The sequence below is a fragment of the Ostrea edulis genome, chromosome 7 (assembly GCF_947568905.1).
Source record: "Ostrea edulis chromosome 7, xbOstEdul1.1, whole genome shotgun sequence".
In the NCBI taxonomy this organism is placed as follows: Eukaryota; Metazoa; Mollusca; class Bivalvia; order Ostreida; family Ostreidae; genus Ostrea; species Ostrea edulis.
Window position 1 is genome coordinate 6,971,943 of NC_079170.1, and position 5,428 is coordinate 6,977,370.

General features: G+C 36.8%; 1 pseudogene; it reads left to right on the forward strand.

Moving 5' to 3' along the window:
* The first annotated feature begins 31 nt into the window (after nt 1-31).
* LOC125653924 (uncharacterized) overlaps nt 32-5,428 on the forward strand; it is a 5,600-nt pseudogene continuing 203 nt past the window's right edge.

Genomic DNA, 5,428 nt, shown 5'->3' on the forward strand with positions numbered 1-5,428 from the left:
CGATTTTTACCTCCGTCACACACGAGATCTACTTTCACTTCGTAGATAGAATGGCGCCAAAACCGTACGAGAGGAACGTGAGATTTTATGCCAGCTAACTTTTGACAAGTTTAGGACTTCAGGTTCAGTTAATTTCTGTTGTATTTAAAAGAAAGAAGAAATATATAACACAGCTTAAATTTATTGTGTCGAGACATACTATTTATCCTTACAGGATTTGACATTAACTTTTTTGAGCACTAGACCAATCGGGCTAATCTCAGCGAGATTCGTCGAGGCTGGATATTTGGACTGACGCCTCTTCGGAAGAGGCGTCAGTCCAAATATCCAGCCTCGACGAATCTCGCTGAGATTACAATCGGGCTACTTCAAATGATTTTTGCTAGACCTGACCTTACATCCACTAGCCCTGACCAACTCTCCAGAAAAAAATATGATGATTCTCCATATCTAAATAGTTAATTTCTATTTCATAAGCGCTGCTTTGTTTCTTCTCAATGTTTTCTTTTCTTGGGACATCTTTTGCTTTCCTTGAGGACGAGGATTCGTATTTGAATATAAACCTTCCCGCACATATGTAAACACCGAAAAATTGCTGTTTACGACGTAATTCATTAATTTGATAAATACTTTTTTATATTCAAATCAAATGAACTGGTTTTTTTTAATGGAAATGAATTCTATCTAACCAAAACATAACTTTACACACATTAACATTGTGTAGATATTGTAGAACATTACGTACGACTGCGACTTATTAGAACAAAAAATATAGATTATGTCATGTGGATCAAAATTGCTCGTAAACTCTTTACAGTTTTTTTTTAAAGAATAAAATATCTTATGATTTAAAGTTATGTTTTTTAAATTTGTTTATTTTTAAACACGACCAGTCGGACTAGTAAATCGACATTTTACCCGACCGGACCTATCATTTAGTAGACTCGGTTGGTCGGACGTGCCTTAATGTCAAACTCTGCCTTAGGGGTGTCATTTTTCTCTTCAGAAAAAAACCTCCGATTCGCTCAATTTTCAAAAGTGACAGACAATAATATTTTGGCAGATAGTATGTGGTGTTTTCCTCCCTGTTTAACCAGTTTTCCTCTGATTTCTAATAAATTCAGTCAGATCCTCGGAATACACTGACTTTCGTGTAGCATATACTGTATAGATACACTATGTAAAGTAGTACAGTATAACAGAATGCGTCTTGTCTCTACATCAGTTTATTTCAGAATGCCGAGTATATATATGTTATTAAAGAGCATGCAAACACGTGGTTATCAGTGTGTGCGGTAAACAGGGATAATCTCAGAGTTTGATATATACAATGCATATACGTTACACACTAAACCTTCAAATCCCCATTCAAATTAAAAATACACAGCATCAATAAATTTTCGGTGTATATCAAGATCTGTTAGTGGTGATTTTTGTGTAATTTTTAGCTCACCTCGTGTCCTGAGCCAAAGTTTCACGTGAGCTTTTCTGATCATTTGAAACTTCAGCGCTTGAAGCTAACTTTATGTCACCAGTCCAGCTGGACTGATGGGGTATATTTTCAACCAGTCCGCAGAAAAATTTACCAGTCCAACAGAGTTTTCCAGAAATAATTAAACATATTTTGTTAATGTCATTGAAATGAAATTTAACTCAATATGCCTTAGACAATTTATTTACAAATCAGATTTGTCTGATATCTACAGATCGAATCATGCCAAATGTGTGTATAAAATTTCATAAGTATATTTTCCAAAATGATGCTTTAGACAATTAACCAGCCCCATCGGACTGACTAAAACAAATGTCAGTCCACCAAACTTTTAGCCAGTCACAGACTGACAGACATATGTTAATTTCGAGCCCTGAACTTGTCGTCGGTGTAAACTTTTCACATTTTCATCATCTCCATAACCATGGGGAAAATTTCAACCAAACTTGGCACAAAGCATCTTTGGGTAAAAGGGATTCACGTGTGTTCAAATGAAGGACCCTGCCTCCTTTAAAGGGGAGATAATCACAAAAATGCAAAAATTAAATAAGGGTGGGGTCAATCATTTAAAAACCGTCTTCTTAAGAACCACTGGGCCAGAAAACCTGAAATTTACGTACATGAAAGCTTCCTGACATATTGGGGATTCAGGTTTTTAAAAATCGTGACCCCCAGGGTTATGTTGGGGACACAATAGGGGATCAAAGTTTTTCACCACCACTGGCCTCAGGAATATTGGGTGATGTCTCGTTTCTCTCAATGCAGACACTTGCAATCTATATACCGAGGACCCGTTTGATTGAGATTGACACGTAAAAGAAGATGTGAAAATTGATGTGCAATGTCGTCGCTTTTCTGCCTACTGTCAGATTTTTTTTTTAAAAATCAATTGTAAAATATAATTAATTTCCTATTTCATGAAATATGATTCATGTTTTCTTAACATCCAAAGTACACATCATATGTTGTTATCATGTATACAACGCTTAGTTAAAACTGCAAGTTTGTCACGGATAACCGTGCAAGAATGTGATAAATTATAAAGTCACAGAAACAATTTAGTGTAGTATACAACTAAAATTTAAGTTTCTGGTCCCGGTATATGGCGCAAGTTTCAGACTTCCTGTCAGTGACTAAACTTAATTAAACCAAATAACTAGATTCCTTGTCCGAAACTTTTATCACCGGCCCTTGTGCTTACCTTTGGTTTGGTAAGAATTTCCTTCATAGTTTGCTATTCATTCAATATTATGTTTTCATGGTGGCCCACCTTTTAGTTTTTTAACCCAAAATATTTCCAAATTATGAATTTTCGCTTATTGGATGATCAAACTCGAGTTGCCTGCTAGGAGTTTAGTCTGATTTAAAAGTGTTCACAAGAAATTGAGAAGCTGTGACAAATCTATTACATTAGAGAACATAGAATTATTATCAGAGTTTGTGCCAGATCTCTGAGCACATCGAAGATAAAATTGTGAAACATGTTGAAATGTTCAATACATATCCAAATTTTACAGATCACATAAAATTTTATCACACCTTTATTTTATTGAAGAACAAAAAACACCAGTGATTTGCTAACGCACTATAATGTAATTCGTGTTTTAGAGATACACAGAATACCTGCTCTTTGAAGTCTTAACCAAAGACCAATCGACCTAGTTATACGATATGGCAGTCGGTGGAGTAGACATACAAGCCCAGCATGCATATCTCTGTGAAAACTGTGATGCTTTACCGGCTCATTACTTCTGCAAGACCTGTCCTGGCCAACTGTGTGAACCTTGTAAAGTCCAGCATCTGCAGCGCAAGATCTCCAGCAGTCACCAGATAATGGCATTCACGGGTACAATCCCAGAGAGCAGAGAGTACGGGTTTTGTCGTGTACATCCAGAGGCAAAGTATGAAATATGCTGCAGGTTGTGCGAGGTGCCCGTCTGTGCCAGATGTCTCACGGGGAGTCACAATGGTCATGTCTTGGCAGAGATTCCGAAGGTTTATGAACAGTTGAAAAACAGCATGTTACAAGACTTGAAAGATTTGGACGATATTATATTACCCGAGCATGATGCTCTGATCGATGAAGCCAATGATCACTTGGTATCACTGGAACACAGAATTGATGACATGAAAAATGAAATGAAAGATCATGCAAAAATGTTGACCGATATGATAAAAAAAAATCTTCATGCAAGGTTGAAGCAAATAGAATTGAGCAATGAAGTGTATGAAGATCTCCAGATGCAAGTCTTCTCTCTTCAAGAAAGAAAACAGCAACTGAGCAACTTGAAATCTGACATTGAAAGTTTGCTGGACTCAGATGACATGGTCGAGTTAATGAAGTTCAGACAAGATAACTCCATTTTCAATGAAATGTACAGGATACCAAATTCCTGCTCTTGCAAGAATCCAGAATTTTTACCTGGGAAGATTGATGCCATTCAATTGTTAAATCAGTTTGGAGCATGCACTTCACCACTGTTGCAGAGAAAGAAAGGGTATACAGTTCCCTGCAAACATCGGATAAACCCCGAGAGCACTAGAAAGAAAAAACTATTGAAGTCTGCCAAAAAGATTGGTGCTGTAAAAATGGACACCAAAAATAACATTTTAACATTTTGCGTAGGTGATGATAAGTTCTGGGCAGTCGGTGATGGAAATAAAATATCACAATTTGATGACCGTGGAAAGGCGCTAGTTTCTCTGAAAATTTCTAAAAATTTGGGTCAGGCATCAGGGTTAGCCATTCTGCGTACAGGAAATGTACTGTTCAGCTGTTTCGAAAACAAGAAAATTGTCCAGTTTTTTCCGAACTCGGCAGAGGTGTGGGTCAAGGCTACGACAGTGGCATCCGACTGGTCTGTGTGTCTGTAGAAATGACGATATTCTCGTGAGTCAGGTGTCACAGCCACGAGACGTGGGTCAGTCAACTCGGAGAGGACTCGTCTCCAAGTATTCAAAAAGCTGGAACCTCCTGCTGAAGATCTCTTCTGATGGAAACCATGACCTGTTCTCACAACCAGATTATATTGCAGAAAATGTCAACCAGGATATTTGCGTTTCAGATGCTCTAAAGCAGAGAGTAATTGTTCTCACCTATGAAGGGAAGAAAAGGTTTTCGTACAGAGGGATGGCGCAGAAATTTGATCCAAGGCAGCTTAGTACAGACAGTTTGGGAAATATTGTCGTAGCTGACAATGCCAACCGATGTGTTCATCTGCTCAGCAAAGACGGCATGTTCCTGTCCGTCATTGTGACCAAACTGAACGAAGCTCACGGACTGGGCTTAGATGGGGAGGACAGACTGTATGAACTTGGATGGATGTCAAAGAGAATGAAAATATACAAATACCTGGAGAATCCCAAGAAATAAATCTGTGCTTAAGATGATAAGCTGATTTATGATGGATTGGTATTTATTGAGGTGCAGTTCTAGTCAAAGTTTTTCTGTGATTGTTTTTTTTTTCAGGATTATTATTGTGGTGGCAAAAGGTGTCAGAACTACTTTTGATGATTTTTTTTTTTTTTGATGAATTTTTTTTTACATTGAATACCCTGTATTTGCGCATGTTGAGCTGATTTTGGTTGTAGTTGTGTGTGTGTGTATATATATATATATATATATATATATATATATATATATATATATACACACATGTATGTAGGAGAGGTACAACTTTGAGCAGATTTAAATATCAGCCTTTGTAAATTTCTTTTTTTTTTTTTTATAAGAATTTTTTTTTCATTAAGCTTGCAGATACCTGTGTTTTTGTTGTGTGGCTGTGTAATATTGAAGTGTTGCAGATAGTTGACTCATCACATGTATTAGCATGAGTATGTCCCATCAATTTGAAATAAGTGAATTATTTTGAAATGTGAAAGTAACAAGTTAATTACAAATCAAACTTGTCATGTCCCAACATTGACATAGACAAT